At 37.1% G+C, this 25,267-nt stretch overlaps 1 non-coding gene across 1 annotated transcript; it reads right to left on the reverse strand.

Annotated features, from left to right (window-relative positions):
* Positions 1–16,707: 16,707 nt before the first annotated feature.
* LOC112768624 (small nucleolar RNA R71) lies at positions 16,708–16,815 on the reverse strand. The gene has a single exon (XR_003186030.1). It is a non-coding gene; the product is annotated as a small nucleolar RNA R71 (small nucleolar RNA).
* Between the last annotated feature and the right edge of the window lie 8,452 nt (positions 16,816–25,267).

Raw genomic sequence — 25,267 nt, forward strand, 5'->3', positions numbered from 1 at the left:
GTTCATATCTGAACAGAGAGTTGTGCGTGCGCGGGGCTGCCCTCGCACCATTCGTACAACCAACATCACACGTGCGCATCCCAGACGCGTACGCGTCACTTGAAATTCACGCAATCCACGCGTATGCGTGCCTTACGCGTACGCATCGCATGCGACGCACAATTAAACCACCTCACCGCCTGATTTCAAATCAACCCTCTCCCAATCCTAATTCTTTTCAAATCCCATTTATCTTTTCTTCCTTATTCTTTCTTCATATCTATTACTTTCCTCTTTCCTTCTTCATCTTTCTCATCAGGTTTCTTTCCTTCTTCCCCTTTACTCTTTCACTATTCCATTAATTTATGTTTCCTTCTTCTTTATTTTTTAGTTTCATTATCCATGGTTTCATTTTCTTTTCTTTTTCTTGCATTCTTATGTTGTTATTGGAATTTTATTTGGGTATTACCTTACTAATGCTTTTGGATTTTTTGAGGAGTGATTTGACAATTGATATTTTAATTTGGCTCTCATATACATTTGGATTATATTATTTTCATTCCTACTTTAACTTGCTCACCAAGCGTTCATGAAAAGGGCTATGGCATCTTGAACTCTATTTTGTTTTACCCTTTTTACTTGAATGCCTCTTTTCACAACACTTGCACTCCACATGTATTTGGGATTATCATTCACCATTGTCATCATACACATATTCTTTAAATTGGCACACTTAATTATTGATGCTTGAGTTATGCTTCTCATGTCTATTACTTGCATGCTTTTACCTCTTGCATCTATTTAGTTATGAATTGCCTTCTTGTTCCTCATTGATGTCTTACCTACATGTTGTAGCTACCATGCAGTTGAGATCCTCATTATTTGGCATTAACTCAATCGTACTTTATTTATTTTCTTATCTTTATTTCTGGGTTACTTTTCTTCCCTTTTTTCTTCTTTTAGGATGGCTACCAAGAAGGAAAAGGAAGAACTTCTATATGGGGCAACAGACAAGTCTATCTACACATTCTTTGGAGAAAAGCATCAGTTGTAGTAGCCCGTCCACTTGCACATCTTAGCATGCACCGAGGATGGTGCAATCTTTAAGTGTGGGGAGGTCGATACCGACTTCCGTGGGTTAGTTACTTCCTATTTCAACACCAATTTTTAATTTTCTTTGTTAATTCGTTGTTGATTTTGTGCATGTTCTTCTACCACTACTTGGTTAAAGTAATAAATTTCTTTTCAAGACTCTATTTTATAATATTTCACTAATTTAAATTAAAACCTTTTTGTTAAACTTGTTGAAGACTGTAATTTGGAACATGAATTATAGCTAAGAACACACAACCCGTGAGATTTGAGCTTAATTACATGGTTACATTATTTAACCATAATATTTTATTCTTGTGTGTTTTCTTCTCTATGACTGCAATCTATATTTTGTTCCATTCTATATGTCAATTGTTTAGTATATTTACATGCTTACATATGATTGAGGCCATCATTTGTTATTAGCTCACTTATCCCAAATAGCCTACCCTTTCAATCACCTTTGTTTGCCACCTTGAGCCTTTTAATCCCCGTTTGTTCTATATTTTACCACATCACTAGCCTTAAAGCGGAAAACAATTAATTACCCCAATTGAATCTTTGTTTAGCTTAAGATAGAGATTGTGTATCAATTAAATGTGGGGAACCGTGGGAACTTGGGTTGATGAAAGTGTGCTGTGTTTTATTGACAAAAGTATTGGAAATTTGGGTGCACACTCATGTGAGACCCAAAAAAAATTAAAAACTCATGTGCATTAATATGTTATGTTTGCTTTTATGATTCAAAAAAAAACTATTCAAATAAATAAATAAGGGGACAAAATTACCCCAATGTTAAGTTTAATAAAAGATCAATGCATATGTGATAAAATTAAAGAAATATTTGGTACATGAGTATGTGATGCAAAAGTGCGAATTATGGGTAGCTAGGCATGATTTTAGAGTTACATAGAGTGTGTGTGTGTTAGGTAAGAGATCAGGTTAGTTAAAGATTCATATTATAGCTCACTTGGCCATACATATATCCTCACCCTTTCCTTAGCCCCATTACAACCTTAAAAAGACCTCATGATGTTTGTATTGGTATACTAAATTTTTGTTGATTGGTTAGATGAAGAACAAAGTTTAGAAAGCATGACTAGAGAAGAGTGGAGTGATTAACCCCAGACACTTGAGAGATTAGAGTGCATATACACTACCAGTAAGTGTTCAATGCTTGATTCTATGTTCCCTGCTTTCATGAGCTATCTTCTTACAAGTTTACTTGTCTATTATTGTATGATTTGAATTAGTGGAATCTGATTTATGTTTGTCTTGGAGAACTTGTTTACTTTTAACCAAGTAGACAGAATCATCTTAGCATATAGTTGCATTCATAGGTTGCATCTCATGAGTCTTACTTTCCCCCATTCGTTCTTTATATCTCCTTGAGCTTAGCATGAGGACATGCTAATGTTTAAGTGTGAGAAGATTGATAAACCACTATTTTATGGTTTATCTTGTGCTCAATTAGTGGTTTTTATCAAGTCTTTGCACACTTATTCATATGATTTGCATGATTTTACAATTCCTTCATAGTTTTGTTCTATAATTGAAAACTTGCTTCCTAAGCCTTTAAATTGTATGTTTTTAATCCCCCTTTATACCATTCGATGCCGTGATCTGTGTGTTAAGTGTTTTCAGGTTTTATAGGGCAGGAATGGCTTAGAGGATGGAAAGGAAGCTTGTATAAATGGAAGGAGCACAAAAAATAAAGGAGATAACCAGCGAGGAGCGACGCGCATGTATGGCTCACGCGTGCGCGTGAATTGGAATTTTGCACGGCGACGCGTGCGCGTGCCTGACGCCTATGCGTGACACGCGAAGATGACCAGCGATGCGTACGCGTGACTGACACGTACGCGTGACGTGTGCTACCTGCAGAATTTGCATAAAACGCTAGGGACGATTTTGGGCTGAGTTTGGACCCAGTTTTTGGCCCAAAAACGTAGACTAAAGCCAAGGGACAAGCAGAGACTCAACACACAACGTTCATTCACACAATTTAGCTTTTAGATGTAGTTTTCTAGAGAGAGAAGCTATCTCCTCTCTCTAGGTTTTAGGAATTCTCTTAGTTTTAGGTTTATTTCTTCTCAATTTCAGGTTCAATGTTCCTTTAATTTAGTTTCTCTTCTACTTTTATTTATTCTAGCATTCTAGTTTATTTATTTTCCCAATTTGGTTTATGAACTCCATGTTAGATTTGATTTCTTTATTTAATACAATTTGAGGTATTTCATATTTATGATTTTAATTTAGCTTTTTACATTCTTAGCTTTGGTTGAGTAATTGGAGACGCTTGAATTATCAAACTCCTTTGTTGACTGATAATTGGAATTTGCTAGTTGATTTGGATCCCTCTAAAGCTAGTCTTTCCTTAGGAGTTGACTAGGACTTGAGGAATCAAGTTGATTAGTCCACTTGACTTTCCTTTTTTTAGTAAGGGTTAACTAAGTGGGAGCAATGAACAATTCTCATCACAATTGATGAGGATAACTACGATAGGTAATCCAGTTCTCATACCTTGCCAAGAGCTTTATTAGTTATTAATTTAATTCTTGCAATTTGGTTTTTCTTGTTCTCTTATTTACAAAAACCCAAAAAAATATACTATCTCATAACCAATAATAACTACACCTCCCTGCAATTCCTTGAGAGATGACCCAAGGTTTAAATACTTCGGTTATTATCTTTATTGGGTTTACTTTTGTGACAAACAAATTTTTCTTTGAAAGAATTATTGTTGGTTTAGAAACTATACTTACAACGTGATTACTTTTATGAAATTCTTTACTAGCAAAAATCCTTTTGTCAGTAGGCGGTGGCGATGGGATCGCATGGCGGTTAGGCAGGTGAAGGCTGTAGGATAGTGGTGAACTGATAGTTAGAAATCCCTTAGGTTGTTTACCCCATTTCATAAAGGTTTTAAAGTTATGGCTTTAATTTTAGTTATGCTTTAAGTTGAATCTCATGATTGATATGAAGCTATAGGATTGCCTCTAGCGTCCCCGAGTCTTATATCTTACATTACCGGGCACTGTTACCATACTGAGAACCTTCAGTTCTCATTCCTTACTTTGTTGTTATTTTTTAGATGCTGGTCGCAACCCACCTCGGTGAGTTGCTTGATGGTGACAGAGTAGAGGACCTTTACCACGTTTTTGAGTCTTTTGGTTATTTTGACTAGTTCTCTCACTTTTGTATTTATATTTGCCTTAGAGACTTACTTTGAGAGAGATATTCTGTATATGCTGTTTTAACTTTCAAAACTCTGTATGTCTGTATATACTAGTCGCTTAAACTCCGCGGGCTGTGGCTAGTTTCCTATGACTATTTTGTTATCTTATATATATATATATATATATATATATATATATATATTGTGCTTTAAGTTGGTAGCTTCGTGTGAAAGTTTTGCGCTTTTGTAACTCTGTTTTTGAGCTTATTTCTTCATTGGGCTTCTAAAATTATTAATTCCTTCTATATATATTAATGTATAAGCCTTAGGATTGTCGTAAACTTTGATTAACCTTTGCTTTACGGCATGAGGTAAGGCTTAAGGTAATTAGGGTGTTACACTAAGTATAAAAGATTCATCAAAAATAAGAGAAGCCCGAATGTAATTACAAAGATTATCATAAATCCCACTTTTGAGATAAAATTTACAAACTCTTCGATTCTTTAGTAGTTGTTAGGTTTCTTTTTCATTTGTTTTCTTAGATTTTAATGAAATTTCTTATGTTTTCTAGTGGAAATTTAAAGCTAATCAAGCATTTAGAGTTGTGTTAGTCTTCTTATATTTTTAGGTATTTTTATTCTCAAAGTAATAAAGAATTAAAGCCTTTTTAACAAGAAAACACAAATACGGTCCAAGGATTGCCCAACCAAGACCTAAATGATCAAAACCGGATGCCTAGCCTTGAACCATGGAGGCCCGACGGTCATGCACACAAGCCCAGAGCCATCACACATGCCCGGTGATGGAGGGAAATCGTCAGTTAGGAAATTTTACAAAAGTAATCTCGTCGAAGTATAGATCTAAACAGATAAGCAGCCCCTCAATCAAAGTTTAATTTGTTTGTCACTTAAGTCAAACAAATAAAAACCGAGAGTATTTAAACCTCGGGTCGTCTCTCAAGGGAAGTGTGCACATTATTGGTTACGAGGTATTTTGGGGTTTTTATAATAAGAGACAAGAAATGTAAATAACAAGAAAGTAAGCTAACAACTAAGGTCTTGGCAAGAGGTGAAAATTGGAATTTCTATCCTCATTATCATCCTTAATTGTGATAGTAATTGTCTTTCGCTCCCACTTAGTTATCCTTTAACAATTGAAGAAAAGTCAAGCGAGAAAATTAACTCTAGTCCACAAGTCCTAATCAAAGATTAGTTTTAGTGGAATTCAAGCTAACTAGCAATCCTCAATCACCAATCAACAAAAGAATTTTGACAATTCAAGAGTTTCCAATACTCAACCCAAGCCAAGGATACAAAATTCTACTCTAAAACTAAGCCAAGCATTTTATCAAACACTTGAAAAGCATAAAAGGAAAGCATGGTAAAATTTCAATAATAACAAAATCTAAAGCTACCAAATACAAGACAACAATAATAGCAACTCAATTGAGCAACAATAAACATAGAAACATCAAATTATATTAATAGAAAATTGAAATCCATCAAGAGTTCATGAAAGTAGAAATGGCAACATAGAGAAACAAACAAGAGACACAAAGAATATTAAAACAATAGAACAATAAAATATAAAAAGAGTTGAACTAAAAACAAGAATTTAAACGTGGAACTAAGAAAATTTGACCTAAACTATCTTAAATTCTAGAGAGAAGATAGAGCTTCTCTCTCTAGATGTCTAACCTAAAACATGACTAAAACTTAATTATGACTACTTAGTTCATCCCCTTCAATCCTTTGGTTCAATAGCATCAGAAATGAGTTGGATTTAGGCTTGGATGGGATCAGAAATCGCCCCCAGTGTGTTTCCTTTAATGAGGTCACGTGCCAAGTGTCACACGTACGTGTGGGTCACGCGTACGCGTCATATTGCATTTTCCCGGTCACGTCATGAATTCTCCACTTTACATGCTTTTTCTTCACTTCTTTGATCCAATCCTTGCCTTCTAGGCCTGAAATCACTAAACAAACACATCAAGGCATCGAATGAAATTAAAGGGAATTAAAATTAGGAAATTAAGGGCCTAAAAAGCATGTTTTTACTCTTAAGCACAATTTAGGGAGAATTTACAAAAACATGCTATTTTAGTGAATAAATGTAGGAAAAGTTAACAAAATCTACCAAATTCAATATAAGATAAACCATAAAATTGTGGTTTATCAATCTCCCCACACTTAAACAATAGCATGTTCTCATGCTAAACCCAAGAAAGACAAGAAAGGAGGTATTAACATTTGTTTAATGCAGACTATCCATGTGCAATCTATCTATATGCATGCAACTACTTGGTCAAAATAATTTAATTTCTAAGAATACATATAAGCATAAGAGCTAAAGCAATCACAATCCAATCAAATCCACAATTGAATTAAGTTATTGAAAAGAATTTACAAACTTGCAAGATAAGAGATAATAATAGGTGGAGGCATAGAATAGAGCAACCGAACTCCTAACTGGATGTGTATACACTCTAATCGCTCAAGTGTTTAGGGTTGATTCACTAAATTCTCCTCTAATCATGCTTTCTAACATTTTTTTCTTCTTCTAACAATCAACAATTATGTAATGTATGCATACAAATATCATAAGGACTTTTGAAAAGTTGTAACGAGGCTAGGATAAAGGTAAAGATGCATATGGTCAAGTGAGCTTGAAATTTGAATCTTTGGTTAACTTCAACTCTCACCCAGCATATATAACAACCTATACAATTCAAATGCAACCTAACTATCCATTCTCCACTTTTTCACATACTCATGCATTCTCTTTTCAATTCATATCCCATATGCATTATTCTTATTACTTTTCTTTGGGGAATTTTGTCCCCTTTTTATTGCGTTTTTTTTTCTTTATCTTTTCTTTTTCTTTTTCTTTAATTTTTTTCCCTTTGTTTTTTTTTCTTTTAAGTATTTAATGCATGAATATATACACAATTCCCAAGATTTTCAATAAAAATTCAAAAATGCACTTTAACCTCAACCATTGTTCCCAAACTTCCCTACACTTAAATGATACACACTCTCACTAGCCTAAGCTAATCAAAGACCCAAATAAGGGACATTTATTGTTTTTTTGCTTAAGGGTAGTGATGTGATAAAATTAAGAATAAAAGGGGATTAAAATAGGCTCAAACATGGCTAACAATGGTTGATAAAAAGGTAAGGTCATTTGGGTAAATGAGCTCAAGTCAAATAATGGCCTCAATCATATAAATGCATATATACATCAAACAATGGACATAAAGAATCAAAAAATCAAAGATTACAATTATATGAAGAGAATAATACACACCAGAATGAAAATTAGTGGTTAATATAATATAACCACACAATTATGTTCAAAACTCACATGGTTGTGTGTTCTTTGCTCAAAAACCATGTTCCACAATATATAATTCAAGCAAGTTTCATGAAAAATTATTTAAACTCAAATCAATCAGGATATCAATGCCCTATATAAAAGGAGTTTTCTTGGAATATTTTATTATTTTGACTATGCTTATTATATATATGCAAACCAAGAAAATGCAACTAAAATTTCTAAAAGACCTAGTAACAAAATAAAATAAAATGTGAAAGTGTTGGGATTAGAAATTTGTCACCCAAAAATCGGCCGATTGGTCGGACAACCTCCCCACATTTAGAAATTTGCACCGTCCTCGGCGAATTCAAAGATGAGCAAGGGGGTACAATGACTTTCCAGATTTCCACCTTCAACTGGTGGATCAACCGGTTGCTGCGTGTTCTTTCTTCCTCTTCCCTTTTTGCTTATGGTGACTCATCTTAAAAGATAGAAAACAGGATAGTAAGACGAGTAGTTGCAAAACCAAGGATGCATAGATTTTTAGAATGAGGTGATGATCACTAAAATGAAGTGAGTCAATAAGGTTGTGACATTAATGAAAATGGTGAGTGAATTCTAAGTTGTATGCAAGATAGAATTCACACACTAGCATTGAAAGCTATGTCACAATTACACAAAAGAAGTATGCACTTTACCCATTCTAGTGTGCTTGAGATACTTTAAAGGAAACTTGTAGGTTAAGATAGACAAACAAGTACTAAAGGAGTATTAAAGCATTCAAGCGAGAATTAAGCAATTGTGAAATGGACAGTGAGTGGACATTGGTTGATGTGTAAGAGAATTCAATGAACAAAAGAAAGTCTGGAAATCTCACATCAATCAATGACACACATTGAAGTTTAGTTTGTATCATCTAATTGACATAAAGTGGGACACATGGCTGCTATGCCACTTAGAAAAAAAGAGATAGAAGTTGAAATTTATCACATAGCAAGCATGGTCCACAAAGCTTAAAAAGCTCAAAAATATGTCACTAGGTAAGTATACAATCCAATTTTACAATTCCTCGATTTCAATGCATGAATTAGGTGACGTAAATAAAGGTCAATCATAAATAAGCATCACCTAACAAAAAATGCATCAACTACATACAATTTCCATATAATAGATAGTGAATTCAAATTAAATGGTGGCAAGCTATAACATGCAATTTGAAAATCTAAAAACATTCTTGAAGGCAATATCATAAGTACTTGGTATGCACAAATATCAAGCACAAGCTATTGAATACCAAGCAACAAAATATAACCTCAATAAAGAAAGCCAACAATGAATATTAACAACAATGACGCTAAAATAGCATCCTATCAGTAATCAGCAGTAATAATAGCAAATCAGCAAATTAAATCAATAATCCAAAACTCTTCTCCTAAAATAGAAAATTAAACTAGTTAACTAACTAACTAACTAACTAACTAACTAACTAAGTAAAGGAGATGATGGTTGATAAACCCCGATTTCGTGGTTTATTTCGTGCTTATTTTAAGGGATTTATTCACCTTTTCCCACATTTATTCAATGGAATAGTATGGTTTTGTAATTCTCCCTTGAATTATGCTTAAATGTAAAAACATGCTTTTTAGGCCCAAATTTGGTGATTTTAGATCCACCTTAATTCCATTTGATGCCTTGATGTGTTTGTTAAGTAATTTCAGGTTCATAAGGCAAGTATTGGATGGAAGAAATGAGAAGAAAAGCATACAAAGAGGAGAATGCATGAAGAGACAAAGGTTTGGAATGTACCAACTGACGCGCACGCGTACAAGGTGCGCACACGCAAAAGTGGTTTCTCACACAGACGCGCACGCGTACATGCCGCTTCCGCGCAGATTGGGAATTTTCCAGTGATGCGCACGCGCACATGGCGCGCGCGCGCCGATACTCTTACTTGGCCCACTTAATGGCAAAACGCTGGGGACGATTTTTGAGCTGCCCAGGCCCAAATCCAACTTGTTTCTGAGTGTATTTCATGCAGAATTGAAGTCCAAGCAAAGGGAGAGCAATTAGTTTAGCCAACATGAGCCTTTAGTTAGTTTCTAGAGAGAGAAGCTCTCTCTTCTCTCTAGAATTAGGTTAGGATTAGGTTAGATTATTTTATTTTCATGTTTAACTACTTGATCTCAATTTGTTTCTTCTATAATTTCTCTTTTCTACATCATAATTCTCTTTTGTGATGATGAACTCATGTTGGATTTGTTTACATTTAATGCAATTTTAATGTTGATATTTCTTTAATTGATGTTGATTTGGATTGTGATTTTACATTTCTTGTAATTGATAGTCAGTAGATTTACAACTCTTGCACTTTCACTAAGCTTTTCTTTACTACCCACCAAGTGTTTGACAAAATGCTTGGTTGGACCTTAGAGTAGATTGTGAGCATTCTTGGCTTGGAAAGAGTGATTGGGCAATCTTGAGTCATGAAAACCCAACCTACGTTGGTGATCTAGAATTGTTAGCTAATATTGTTTCCATTGACGCTAATCTTTTGCTAATTAAATTAGTCAGTTGATTAGGACTTTTGGATTGAGATTAGTTAGTCTCGTTAGACTTCCTCCCCATTTGTTGGAGGCGACATAATGAGATAAATTCTTGTTTATAATTGTGACTCGATTAATTGGCCTTGTTTGACATTCTCCCGATGTGTGAGTTAACTAAACAAGATAAATTAATCATGCATGACTAGGATAGAAAGCCTAAGATCTCAATTCAATGCATGAATGTCTCTCTTCTTTAATTACTTCTTTTAATTGTTTTCTTGATTTACTTTCCTTGCACAATTAGATTCCTTGTCGATCATCAACCAAAACCCCTTTTTCCCCTCTATAGCCAATACGCATGCACTCCATTGGTTCCTAGGGAGACGACCCGAAGTCCAAATACTCCGGTTACTTTTCATTGGGGATTGTACTTGTGACAACCTAAATTTTTGCATGAACGAAACTCTTGGTTGGTTTGGAAACTATACTTTACAACGAGATTTCATTCATTTGAGGAAATTCTAAACCGAACAAGAGAAAACTCGTCCATCAAAATGGCGCCGTTGCCGGGGATACCAATGGTGCTATGTTAATTGGCTATTGTAAATATTGTGAATAGCTTTATCTTTGGTTTATTTGTTTATTTTTTCTAGTTTTAGGATTTAGTCTTCCTCATTTATTATTTCTCTTTGTTTTTATTTCCCACTTCAATATGAATTCTCACTTTGGCTATGAGTGTAGCTCAAACTATGTTGTAGGAGATAAAAGCTTCAATGAGGATGTGCATCAAGGAATTGGAGATCAAAGGTCGGAGGAGCCTCAAACACTTGATCAACCTCCATGGCAACAACCTCCACCAATGCACTATGAAGAAGAGCCGTTCTATGATGCATATCAATCCACTAGCTATGGTGAATTCCCTTGTGATTTTCAAGAACCACCACCATATGCCTATGAGCCATATCCTCAATATAGCCACACGTCATTCTCACAAGCCTCATACCACCATTCACCTCCATATGACCATAACTCATACACACCATATCAACCACCATTAGAATCACATGTAGAACAACCACCATCCCAACCCCAATACTCTCAAGAACCACAAATTCCACATACACCACTTCAAGAACTTCACCAATATGAACCACCTTCCGATTACAACAATCTTTCCCTAACTGATGAATTCTCTCTTCCAATGCCAACTCCTGATGAAGCCTTCATGTTAGAATTGAGAGACCTTGAATCTCGTATTTTAAGGCGACAAGAGGAGGATGAAACCAACTTCAAAGAGTTAAGAGTACGGGTAGCCGGCATAGTGGAAGCCGTGGGTCACCTAACATCTCACCTAAGCTCATGCGCCATAAGTACCCTAATTGTTGAAACAACCCAGGAGCTCAGTGAGGATATGAACGTGGAAATCCATGGTGAGGAAGAAGAATTGAAGCAAGAAGCGCAACAAGAGGAGAAGATAGGAATTAGCGAACAAAAGGAAGTAGTGGGCGAATGTTTAGGACATGTTGAATACATAGAGGAACCCCAAGTTGAGGAACACTCTTCCAAGGGGTGTGGAGAGAATATTAAAGAGAAGAGCAATGTTGCGGGAGTAGACAATGAGTTAAAGGAAATTGATCGAGAAGTGGATTCCATCACTAATGATTTTTTGCCCACCTTGATAAATTCCCTTGACGATCCTGTTGAACCTTCCCCCGGTAGATTGGAAAGCAAGGTTGAGGAGGACGTACAACCTCCAAGGCCTAATGCGAGTGAAGAACTAGGAGAAGTATTCCAAGCAACAAACGCTCCTATTTATGATGATTCCGAATCAACATATGATCCTTTTGAGTTTGAAGAATCCTTCCCCAAATTGCTTAGACTTGATGATGAGGTAGACTTCACTAGACCTCCTATCTACGATGAGAGTGAGGGGGAAGAACTAGAAGAAATTGGTGAAAAGGAATGTGAACTTGAGGAAGCTTGGCATGAGGAGGAACTTGAAAAACCTCGCCAAGTGATGGAAACCTCGTCATCCAAAACTCAACTCGAGTGGGTAAAACTTCTAACTCTCAGCTTTATTTTCCCACTTGAGTATGGTTTGCTTGAAACGGATGGCCAACTTAGGGCGCTTTGTGGAATCAAGCGGAAAAGGAGGATGTTTAGTGGTTGGCATTCTCAGTCTAGGCTCATTATGGTGGGAAGCTCGAAATTAGAGAGCATGGATTGGCGTAATGCTAAACCAAATGGGTCTAGGAGAGTAGTTTGGTGCTTCCATGAGAATTCCGTTTTCTCGTCACCCGGACAAAGTGATGACATGTCACCATGTCATGTTTTTCTATGCTTTTTCCTATGTTTTCAATAGGTTTTATGCACTTTCTTGAGCCATAAGCAAGCCAATTGGGTAGATTTCCATGTATCCTTTGAATCAATCAACCATGGATGAATTAATGCAATTTCATGAGATTTTATGCTATAATTGTCATATATTATGAAAGAATAACAAACTCATGATTTTGAGCATAGCTTTGATGTGTTTGGTTGATTGATGATAGATGAAAAGAGTTTTGAAGAAGGTTGAAGGAAGAAGGAATGGCTAGGAGCAAGAGAGAACAAAAAGTTTGAGCCAAAGTTTGCCTAAAACTTTAGCTCAAACTTTTGGAAGAGTTAAAAACACCCTAGAGAAAAAAAGCTTGAGCCAAAGTTTGCCTCAAACTTTAGCTCAAACTTTTGGAAGAATTGAAAACACCCTGGAGGAGAAAAGCTTGCGCCAACGTTTGCCTCAAGCTTTTTGGCAAACGTTGGCGCCACACTTGCACACCCTGGAGGAAAAAGCTTGCGCCAACGTTTGCCTCAAGCTTTTTGGCAAACGTTGGCGCCACACGCCACAACAGCCTGAAGGGGTATACTTCCAACATGAATAAATTGAGCTACAGAGCTCCAAATGAGGTAATTCAAAAAGCAATGGAAAGTAGGAATCAAGAGCTTTCCAAGCATATATGGCACTGCATGGTGGACACTAAAATTGAGGGAGAAAACTGCCCCGAAATGTGCATAAATGAACATGGTGGCAACTTGCAGTGAGGCCAACTGACCTCTGCACCTTCGATGGAGTATAACTCGAGCTGTGGAACTCCAAATGATGCACTTCTAACGGCATTGGAAAGTAGACATTCAGGGATTTCCAACAATGTATAATAGTATGGGGTAAACAATGTGTTTGAGTCTCCAAAATCTGGCGTTTTCGACCACGTTTGAGGCAAACGTCGCCTCAAACGCTGCACACCAAAGCCAGCGACCCTGCCCTCTTCAAAGGAGTATAACTTGAGTTGTAGATGTCCAATTGAGGTGATTCTAATTGGGTTAGAAAGCTGACATTCCGAGCTTTCCAACCATATATAATAGTCTATAGTTGGCATGAAATTGGCAACGTTGACAAGAGGACAAAGTAGCACCCGCCACATGCATACAAGGTGATCCACGTTTGGCTAAAAGTTTGACCTCAAACTTTAGCTCAAACGTGGATATCAGCAAAAGGGTGTGGCTGATATAAAAAGCTTGAGCAAAAGTTTGCCTCAAACTTTGACTCAAGCTTTTGTGCTTTATGTCCCGATTCACAATGGGTTTCTCTCCAACTCCAACTGCAATCAACAGAGGCCATCTTCAACCCAAATCCAAAGCACGCAAAGCCCATTATCATCACTCAAAGGCACAAGAGATAGATAAAATAGGAATTTCATTTAATTGTAATTTGTCTTTAATTTCACTTTCATTTTCATTTTCATTTTGTAAAAAGCCTATATAAGGCATCATTCTCATTTTAGAAATTAGGCTGGAACAGAGAGCACTAGGAGGTTGGCTCCAAGAGGGAGCAAGTAGAATAGAGAGCTCACTTTTACACCTTAGCTTGAATTGGAGAATTGAAGGAATTCTGTTTCAATTCTCATTCTAAAATCTCTTTGTTCTTCTTCTATGATAATTCAACTATCATTTGCTGTTTTAAAATCTTCTTCTTCTGCGATTGTTTCTTTTAACTTTTCTACAATTATTCTCTTGTTGGATCTAGGAAGGGAGTGAGATCTAGACTTGTTTTCTAGTCTCTTGGAGTTCCTGAGATCTTCAATTTTATTTGCAATTGAGTTGAATTTAATTTCTGTTTGCTTCTTCAAGTAATTCTGTTTAAAATCTACTGCATTTGATTTCACATTCTGGTTCTTTGATTGATTGCTCTCTGTTCTAATTGTTTCCAATTTACTTTCCTGCACTTTTGTTCCTCTGCACTTTACATTTGAGTTGTTGTGATCTTGATTTATTTTTTTTCCTGCAATTTACAATTCCTGCAATTGTTTTACTTCTTGAATTATTGCTTTCTTTAATCTCCTTGCACCCAGCCCCCTCTACTTTTCATGCAATTTACTTTTCTTGCAATTTAAGTTTCAGCTCTTTTACTTTCTTGCTCTTTAAGTTTCAAAAAATATAATTTTCTTCAGAATTTTTAAGAATGAATTCTAGTGTTTCATGAAGCATGTTGAAGCCTGGCTGGCTGTAAAGCCATGTCTAATTCTTCTGTGTAGGGAATGTCAGGCGTGTCATGTCTGAGTTACATACTAAAGCTTGGCTGGCTAATAAGCTGTGCCTGACCTTTTGATTGGAGCTTTGGTTTAAAGAGCATAAGATTCCTGGAATTCATATTAAAAATTTTGGAATCCTTATTTTTCTTTTTAAAAATGATTTTCGAAAAAATTAAAAGAAAATACAAAAAAATCATAAAATAAAAAAAATAAAAAATATTTTGTGTTTCTTATTTGAGTCTTGAGTAAAATTTCAAGTTTGGTGTCAATTGCATCTTTTCTAAAAATTCTTTGCATTTTTCGAAAAATTCATGCATTCATGGTGTTCTTCATGATCTTCAAGTTGTTCTTGGTAAGTCTTCTTGTTTGATCTTGATGTTTTCTTGTTTTTCATGTGCATTTTTGCATTCATAGTGTCTAAACATGAATGATTTCTAAGTTTGGTATCTTGCATGTTTTCTTTGCATATAAAAATTTTCAAAAACAAGTCTTGATGTTCATCATAACATTCAAAGTGTTCTTGGTGTTCATCTTAACATTCATAGTGTTCTTGCATGCATTCATTGTTTTGATCCATAACTTTCATGCATTGCATCATTTTCATATTTTTCTCTGTCATCATTAAAAATTCAAAAATCAAAAAAATATCTTCTCCTTTTTCTTCTCTTAAAATTTCGAAAATTAGATTTGACTTATTCAAAAATTTTAAAAATCTAGTTGTTTTCATGAGTCAAATCAAATTTTCAATTTGAAAATCTTATCTTTTTCAAAATCTTTTTCAAAAATCAAATCTTTTTCAATTTTCTTAGTTATTTTCGAAAATTTTAAAAATTTTTTTCAAAAATTTTTTTCTTAATTTTATCACATAATTTTTTAAAATAACATCATCAATTAATATTTTGATTCAAAAATTTCAAGTTTGTTACTTGCTTGTTAAGAAAGATTCAAACTTTGAGTTCTAGAATCATATCTTGTGATTTTTTGTGAATCAAGTCATTAATTGTGATTTTAAAAATCAAATCTTTTTCAAAACTAATTTCAATCATATCTTTTTATCTCATCTTTTTAAAACTTATCTTTTTCAAAATTTGATTTTAAAATATCTTTTCTAACTTCTTATCTTCTTATCTTTTCAAAAATTGATTTTCAAAATTTGTTTCAACTAACTAACTAACTTTTTGTTTGTTTCTTATCTTTTTCAAAACTACCTAACTAACTCTCTCTCTAATTTTCGAAAATATCTTCCCTCTTTTTCAAAATTTCTTTTTAATTAACTAATTATTTTAATTTTTTATTTTAATATTTGAAAAATTACTAACCTTTTTCAAAAACTATTTTCGAAAATCACTAACTCTTTTTAAAAAATTATTTTCGAAAATTCTCCTTCTCTCTCATCTCCTTCTATTTATTTATTCATCTACTAACACTTCTTCTCACCCAAATTCGAACCCCCTCTTCCATCTGTGTTCGAATTTCTTCTTCTTTTCTTCTACTCACACAAGGACCTCTATACTGTGGTAAAAAAGACCCCTATTATTATTATTTTTCTGTTCTCTCTTTTTCATATGAGCAGGAGCAAGGACAAGAACATTCTTGTTGAAGCAGATCCAGAACCGGAAAGGACTCTGAAGAGGAGATGGCAGCCGAAAATAATAATAATGCAAGGAGGATGCTTGGTGACTTTACTGCACCTAATTCCAATTTACATGGAAGAAGCATCTCCATTCCTACCATTGGAGCAAACAATTTTGAGCTGAAACCTCAATTAGTTTCTCTGATGCAGCAAAACTGCAAGTTTCATAGACTTCCATCTAAAGATCCTTTTCAGTTCTTAACTGAATTCTTGCAGATCTATGATACTGTTAAGACTAATGGAGTAGATCCTGAAGTCTACAGGCTCATGCTTTTCCCTTTTGCTGTAAGAGACAGAGCTAGAATATGGTTGGACTCTCAACCTAAGGATAGCCTGAACTCATGGGATAAGCTGGTCAAGGCTTTCTTAGCCAAGTTCTTTCCTCCTCAAAAGCTGAGTAAGCTTAGAGTGGATGTTCAGACCTTCAGACAGAAAGAAGGTGAATCCCTTTATGAAGCTTGGGAGAGATACAAAGGACTGACCAAAAAGTGTCCTTCTGACAAGCTTTCAGAATGGACCATCCTGGATATATTCTATGATGGTCTGTCTAAATTAGCTAAGATGTAATTGGATACTTCTGCAGATGGATCCATTCACCTAAAGAAAACGCCTGCAGAAGCTCAAGAACTCATTGACATGGTTGCTAATAACCAGTTCATGTACACTTCTGAGAGGAATCCTGTGAGTAATGGGACGCCTATGAAGAAGGGAGTTCTTGAAATTGATACTCTGAATGCCATATTGGCTCAGAATAAAATATTGACTCAGCAAGTCAATATGATTTCTCAGAGTCTGAATGGAATGCAAGCTGCATCCAACAGTACTCAAGAAGCAGCTTCTGAAGAAGAAGCCTATGATCCTGAAAACCCTGCAATAGCAGAGGTAAATTATATGGGTGAACCTTATGGAAACACATATAATCCATCATGGAGAAGTCACCCAAATCTCTCATGGAAGGATCAACAAAAGCCTCAACAAGGCTTTAATAATGGTGGAAGAAATAGGTTTAACAATAGTAAACTTTTTCCATCATCCACTCAGCAACAGACAGAGAACTCTGAACAAAACACCTCTAATTTAGCAAACTTAGTCTCTGATCTATCTAAGGCCACTGTAAGTTTCATGAATGAAACAAGGTCCTCCATTAGAAATTTGGAGGCACAAGTGGGCCAGCTGAGTAAAAGGATCACTGAAATCCCTCCTAGTACTCTCCCAAGCAATACAGAAGAAAATCCAAAAGGAGAGTGCAAGGCCATTGAATTGATCACCATGGCCGAACCTGTAAAGGAAGGAGAAGATGTGAATCCCAAGGAGGAAGACCTCCTGGGACGTCCAGTGATCAATAAGGAGTTTCCCTCTGAGGAACCAAAGGAATCTGAGGCTCATCTAGAGACCATAGAGATTCCATTAAACCTCCTTATGCCATTCATGAGCTCTGATGAATATTCCTCTTTTGAAGAGAATGAGGATGTTACTGAAGAGCAAGTTACCAAGTACCTTGGTGCAATCATGAAGCTGAATGCCAAATTATTTGGTATTGAGACTTGGGAAGATGAACCTCCATTGTTCACTAATGAACTGAGTGATCTGGATCAACTGACATTACCTCAGAAGAAATAGGATCCTGGAAAGTTCATAATACCTTGTACCATAGGCAACATGATCTTTGAAAAGGCTCTGTGTGACCTTGGTTCAGGGATAAACCTCATGCCCCTCTCTGTAATAGAGAAACTGGGAATCTATGGGGTGCAAGCTGCTAAAATCTCATTAGAGATGGCAGACAATTCAAGAAAATAGGCTTATGGACAAGTAGAGGACGTGTTAGTAAAGGTTGAATGCCTTTACACCCCTGCTGATTTCATAGTCTTAGATACTGGGAAGAATGAGGATGAATTCATCATCCTTGGAAGACCCTTCCAAGCCACAGCAAGAGCTGTGATTGATGTTGACAGAGGTGAATTAGTCCTCCAATTGAATGAGGACTCCCTTGTGTTTACAACTCAAGGTTACCCTTCTGTAAATATGGAGAGGAAGCATAAAAAGCTTCTCTCAAAACAGAGTCAACCAGAGCCCCCACAGTCAAACTCTGAGTTTGGTATTGGGAGGCCACAACCAAACTCTAAGTTTGGTGTTGAACTCCCATATCCAAACTCTAAGTTTGGTGTTGGGGAGTCTCAACAATGCTCTGAACATCTGTGAGGCTCCATGAGAGTCCACTGTCAAGCTATTGACATTAAAGAAGTGCTTGTTGGGAGGCAAACCAATTTTTATTTATCTAATTCTATTTTTCTTGTTCTTTCATGTTTTATTAGGTTCATGATCATGTGGAGTCACAAAATAAATATAAAAATTGAAAACAGAATCAAAAAAACAGCAGAAGAAAAATCACACCCTGGAGAAAGACCTTAAACGCCAGTAAGAAGCATCTGGCTGGCGTTCAACGCCAGAGCAGAGCATGGTTCTGGCACTGAACGCCCAAAATGGGCAGCATCTGGGCGTTTGAACGCCAGAATGGCACCCTGGAGAAAAGCTGGCGCTAAACGCCCAGAACAAGCATGGTTCTAGCGTTCAACGCCAGAAATGGGCAACAAATGGGCATTCAACGCCCAGAACAAGCACCAATCTGGCGCTGAACGCCTAGAGTTGTGTGCAAGGGCATTTTGCATGCCTAATTTGGTGCAAGGTTGTAAATCCTTGAACACCTCAGGATCTGTGGACCCCACAGGATCCCCATCTACCTCCACGCACTTCTTCTCACCTCTCTTTCACACAATCCCATAAACCTACCTCATAAACTCCATCTACCTTCAAAATTCAAAATCAATTTCCCACCCAAACCCACCCTATATGGCCGAACCTTACCCCCCTCCCTTCCCTATATAAAGCCCTCCATTCTTCTTTATTTTCACACAACACAACCCTCTCTTCCCCTTCTTGGCCGAAACACAACCCTCCCCCCTCTCCTCCATCTTTTCTTCTTCTTCTTCTTCATATATTCTTTCTTCTCTTGCTCGAGGGCGAGCAAAATTCTAAGTTTGGTGTGGTAAAAGCATAAGTTTTTTGTTTTTCCATTACCATTGATGACACCTAAGACTGGAGAATCCTCTAGAAAAGGGAAAGGGAAGACAAAAGCTTCCACCTCCGAGTCATGGGAGATGGAAAGATTCATCTCCAAAGCTCATCAAGACCACTTATATGATGTTGTGGTCAAGAAGAAGGTGATCCCCGAGGTCCCTTTCAAGCTCAAGAAGAATGAGTATCCGGAGATCCGACATGAAATCCAAAGAAGAGGTTGGGAAGTTCTAACAAAACCCATCCAACAAGTCGGCATCCTAATGGTTCAAGAGTTTTATGCCAATGCATGGATCACTAGGAACCATGATCAAAGTAAGAACCCAAACCCAAAGGTTCAGGGAAAATACAATGGTTCAGGGAAAATACTTAGATTTTAGTCCGGAAAATGTGAGGTTGGCGTTTAACTTGCCTATGATGCAAGGAGATGCACGCCCCTACACTAGAAGGGTCAACTTTAATCAAAGGTTGAACCAAGTCCTCATGGACATATGTGTGGAAGGAGCTCAATGGAAGATTGACTCCAAAGGCAAGCCGGTTTAATTAAGAAGACTGGACCTCAAGCCTGTGGCTAGAGGATGGTTGGAGTTCATCCAACGCTCCATCATCCCCACTAGCAACCGATCTGAAGTTACTGTGGATCGGGCCATCAAGATTCATAGCATCATGATTGGAGAGGAAGTAGAAGTTCATGAAGTCATCTCCCTTGAACTCTACAAAATAGCCGAAAAGCCCTCTCCTAGGGCAAGGCTAGCTTTTCCTCATCTTATTTGCCATCTATGTTACTCAGCTGGAGCTTTCATAGAAGGAGACATTCCCATTGAGGAAGAGAAGCCCATCACTAAGAAAAGGATGGAGCAAGCAAGAGAGCCCATTCATGGAGCTCAAGAGGCGCATGAAGCTCATCACCATGAGATCCCGGAGATGCCTCAAATGTATTTTCCTCCACAAAACTATTGGGAGCAAATCAACACCTCCCTAGGAGAATTAAGTTCCAACATGGGACAACTAAGGGTGGAACATCAAGAGCACTCCATCATCCTTCATGAAATAAGAGAAGATCAAAAAGCAATGAGGGAGGAGCAACAAAGACAAGGAAGAGACATAGAAGCGCTCAAGGACATCATTGGTTCCTCAAGAAGGAAACGCCACCATCACTAAGGTGGACTAATTCCTTGTTCTTACATTCTCTGTTTTTCATTTTCTCTATGTTAAGTGCTTATCTATGTTTGTGTCTTATTACATAATCATTAGTAGTTAGTAACTTTGTCTTAAAGTTATGAATGTCCTATGAATCCATCACCTCTCTTAAATAAAAAATGTTTTAATTCAAAAGAACAAGAAGTACATGAGTTTCAAATTTATCCTTGAACTTAGTTTAATTATATTGATGTGGTGACAATGCTTCTTGTTTCTGAATGAATGCTTGAACAGTGCATATGTCTTTTGAAGTTGTTGTTCATGAATGTTAAATATGTTGGCTCTTGAAAGAATGATGACAAGGAGACATGTTATTTGATAATCTGAAAAATCATAAAAATGATTCTTGAAGCAAGAAAAAGCAGCAAAGAACAAAGCTTGCAGAAAAAAAAAAGGAAAGAAAAAGCAAGCAGAAAAAGCCAAAGCTCTTAAAACCAAGAGGCAAGAGCAAAAAGCCAATAACCCTTAAAACCAAAAGGCAAGGGTAAATAAAAAGGATCCCAAGGCTTTGAGCATCAGTGGGTAGGAGGGCCTAAAGGAATAAAATCCTGGCCTAAGCGGCTAAATCAAGCTGTCCCTAACCTTGTGCTTGTGGCGTGAAGGTGTCAAGTGAAAACTTGAGACTGAGCGGTTAAAGTCAAGGTCCAAAGCAAAAGAATAGTGTGCTTAAGAACCCTGGACACCTCTAATTGGGGACTTTAGCAAAGCTGAGTCACAATCTGAAAAGGTTCACCCAATTATGTGTCTGTGGCATTTATGTATCCGGTGGTAATACTGGAAAACAAAGTGCTTAGGGCCACGGCCAAGACTCAAAAAATAGCTGTGTTCAAGAATCATCATACTGAACTAGGAGAATCAATAACACTATCTGAACTCTGAGTTCCTATAGATGCCAATCATTCTGAACTTCAATGGATAAAGTGAGATGCTAAAACTATTCAAGAGGCAAAAAGCTACAAGTCCCGCTCATCTGATTGGAGCTATGTTTCATTGATAGTTTGGAATTTATAGTATATTCTCTTCTTTTTATCCTATTTGATTTTCAGTTGCTTGGGGACAAGCAACAATTTAAGTTTGGTGTTGTGATGAGCGGATAATTTATACGCTTTTTGGCATTGTTTTTAGTATGTTTTTACTAGAATCTAGTTATTTTAGGGATATTTTCATTAGTTTTGATGTTAAATTCATATTTCTGGACTTTACTATGAGTTTGTGTGTTTTTCTATGATTTCGGGTATTTTTTGACTGAAATTGAGGGACTTGAGCAAAAATCAGATTCAGAGGTAGAAGAAGGACTGCTGATGCTGTTGGATTCTGACCTCCCTGCACTCAAAGTGGATTTTCTGAAGCTACAGAACTCAAAATGGCGCGCTTCTAATGCGTTGGAAAGTAGACATCCAGGGCTTTCCAGCAATGTATAATAGTCCATACTTTGGCCGAGTTTAGACGACGTAAAGGGGCGTTGAACGCCAGTTCTACGCTGCTGTCTGGAGTTAAACGTCAGAAACAAGTCACAAACCAGAGTTGAACGCCAGAAATACGTTACAACCTGGCGTTCAACTCCAGAAAGAGCCTCTGCACGTGTAACATTCAAGCTCAGCCCAAGCACACACCAAGTGGGCCCCGGAAGTGGATTTATGCATCAATTACTTACTTCTGTAAACCCTAGTTGCTAGTTTATTATAAATAGGACTTTTTACTATTGTATTAGACATCCTGGATTGTATTTTTGATCCTGTGATCACGTTTTGGGGGCTGGCCATTCGGCCATGCCTAGACCTTTCACTTATGTATTTTCAACGGTAGAGTTTCTACACTCCATAGATTAAGGTGTGGAGCTCTGCTATTCCTCAAAGATTAATGCAAAGTACTACTATTTTTCTATTCAATTCAACTTATTCCGCTTCTAAGAAATTCATTCGCACTTCAACCTGAATGTGATGAACGTGACAATCATCATCATTCCCTATGAACGCGTGCCTGACAACCACTTCCGTTCTACCTTAGATTGAATGAGTATCTCTTGGATCTCTTAATCAGAATCCTCGTGGTATAAGCTAGATTGATGGCGGCATTCCTGAGAGTCCGGAAAGTCTAAACCTTGTCTGTGGTATTCCGAGTAGGACTCTGGGATTGAATGACTGTGACGAACTTCAAACTCGCGAGTGCTGGGCGTAGTGACAGACGCAAAAGGAGTGCGAATCCTATTCCAGTATGATCAAGAACCTCAGATGATTAGCCGTGCTGTGATAGAGTATTTGGACCATTTTCACAAGAGGATAGGATGCAGCCATTGACAAGGGTGATGCCTCCAGACAATTAGCCATGCAGTGACAGCGCATCGGACCATTTTCCAGAGAGGATAAAAAGTAGCCACTGAAAAAGGTGATGTCCTTACATAAAGCCTGCCATGGAAAGGAGTAGGTGGTGCACGAATTGTGAACCACACGTTTCACAACTCGTACCACTAACCAGCAAGTGCACTGGGTCGTCCAAGTAATACCTTACGTGAGTAAGGGTCGAATCCCACGGAGATTGTTGGTTTGAAGCAAGCTATGGTTATCTTGTAACTCATAGTCAGGATATAATACGAATAATAATTCTTAATTTTAATTGTAAAAACTCAAAGGGCATAAAACAAATACTTGTTACTCAATAATGGAGAATATGTTGGGGTTTTGGAGATGCTTTGTCTTCTTTATTTCAGTTTTTCTCTTGTACTCCTCTTCACACACGCAAGGCTCCTTCCATGGCAAGCTGTATGTAAGGTGTCACCGTTGTCAATGGCTACTTCCCGTCCTCTCAGTGAAAATGGTCCAAATTATCTGTCACAGCACGGCTAATCATATGTTGGTTCTCGATCATGTCGGAATAGAATCCCTTGATTCTTTTGCGTCTGTCACTATGCCCAACAATCGCGAGTTTGAAGTTCGTCACAGCCATTCAATCCTTGAATCCTACTCGGAATACCACAGATAAGGTTTAGACTTTCCGGATTCTCATGAATGCCGCCATCAATTCTAGCTTATGCCACGAAGATTTTGATTAAGAAATCTAAGAGATACTCATTCAATCTGATGTAGAACGGAGGTGGTTGTCAGGCACACGTTCATGGATTGAGGAAGGTGATGAGTGTCAAGGATCATCACCTTCTTCATAGTTAAGCGCAAATGAACATCTTAGATAGGAACAAGCGTGTTTGAATGGAAAACAGAGATAATTGCATTAATTCATCAAGACGCTGCAGAGCTCCTCACCCCCAACAATGGAGTTTAGAGACTCATGCCGTCAAAGAGTACAAAGTTCAGATCTAAAAATGTCATGAGATCCAAAATGAATCTCTAAAAGTTGTTTAAATACTAAACTAGTAGCCTAGGTTTACAAAAAGTGAGTAGACTATGACAGATGGTGCAGAGATCCACTTCTGGGGCACACTAGGTGTGTGCTGGGGCTGAGACTTAAACAATTCACGTGCATAAGGCTGTTTTGGGCGTTCAACGCCAGGTTTGGATCCATTTCTGGCGTTGAACTCCAACTTTTAATCCTTTTCTGGCGCTGGACGCCAGAATTGGGCGGAGAACTGGCGTTGAACGCCAGTTTACGTCATCTATCCTTGAGCAAAGTATGAACTATTAAATATTGCTGGAAAGCCCTGGATGTCTACTTTTCAACACAATTGGAAGCGCACCATTTTGAGTTCTGTAGCTCCAGAAAATCCACTTTGAGTGCAGGGAGGTCAGAATCCAACAGCATCAGCGGTCCTTTTTCAGCCTGAATCAGATTTTTGCTCAGCTCCCTCAATTTCAGCCAGAAAAATACCTGAAATTACAAAAAAACAAACAACTCATAGTAAAGTCCAGAAATATGAATTTTTCCGAAAAACTAATGGAAATAAACTAAAAACCAACTAAATCATACTAAAAACTAAGTAAAAACAATGCCAAAAAGCGTATAAATTATCCGCTCATCACAACACCAAACTTAAATTGTTGCTTGTCCCCAAGCAACAAAAAAACAAAGTAGGATAAAAAGAAGAGAATATACAATGAATTCCAAAGACATCTATGAAGATCAGTGTTAATTAGATGAGCGGGGCTATTAGCTTTTTGCTTATGAACAGTTTTGGCATCTCACTTTATCCTTTGAAGTTCAGAATGATTGGCATCTATAGGAACTTAGAATTTAGATAGTGTTATTGATTCTCCTAGTTCAGTATGTTGATTCTTGAACACAGCTACTTTATGAGTCTTGGTCGTGGCCCTAAGCACTCTGTTTTCCAGTATTACCACTGGATAGATACATGCCACAGACACATAATTGGATGAACCTTTTCAGATTGTGACTCAGCTTTGCTAGAGTCCCCAATTAGAGGTGTCCAGGGTTCTTAAGCACACTCTTCTTTTTCTTTGTACCTTGACTTTAACCGCTCAGTCTCAAATTTTCACTTGACACCTTCACGCCACAAGCACATGGTTAGGGACAGCTTGGTTTAGCCGCTTAGGCTAGGATTTTATTCCTTTAGGCCCTCCTATCCACTGATGCTCAAAGCCTTGGGATCCTTTTTATTTACCCTTGCCTTTTGGTTTTAAGGGCTACTGGCTTTTTGCTCTTGCCTTTTGGTTTTAAGAGCATTTGGCTTTTTCTGCTTGCTTTTTCTCTTTTTTTTTTCGCTATTTTTTTCTGCAAG

The sequence above is a fragment of the Arachis hypogaea genome, chromosome 17 (genome assembly GCF_003086295.3).
Source record: "Arachis hypogaea cultivar Tifrunner chromosome 17, arahy.Tifrunner.gnm2.J5K5, whole genome shotgun sequence".
NCBI classification, from domain to species: Eukaryota; Viridiplantae; Streptophyta; class Magnoliopsida; order Fabales; family Fabaceae; genus Arachis; species Arachis hypogaea.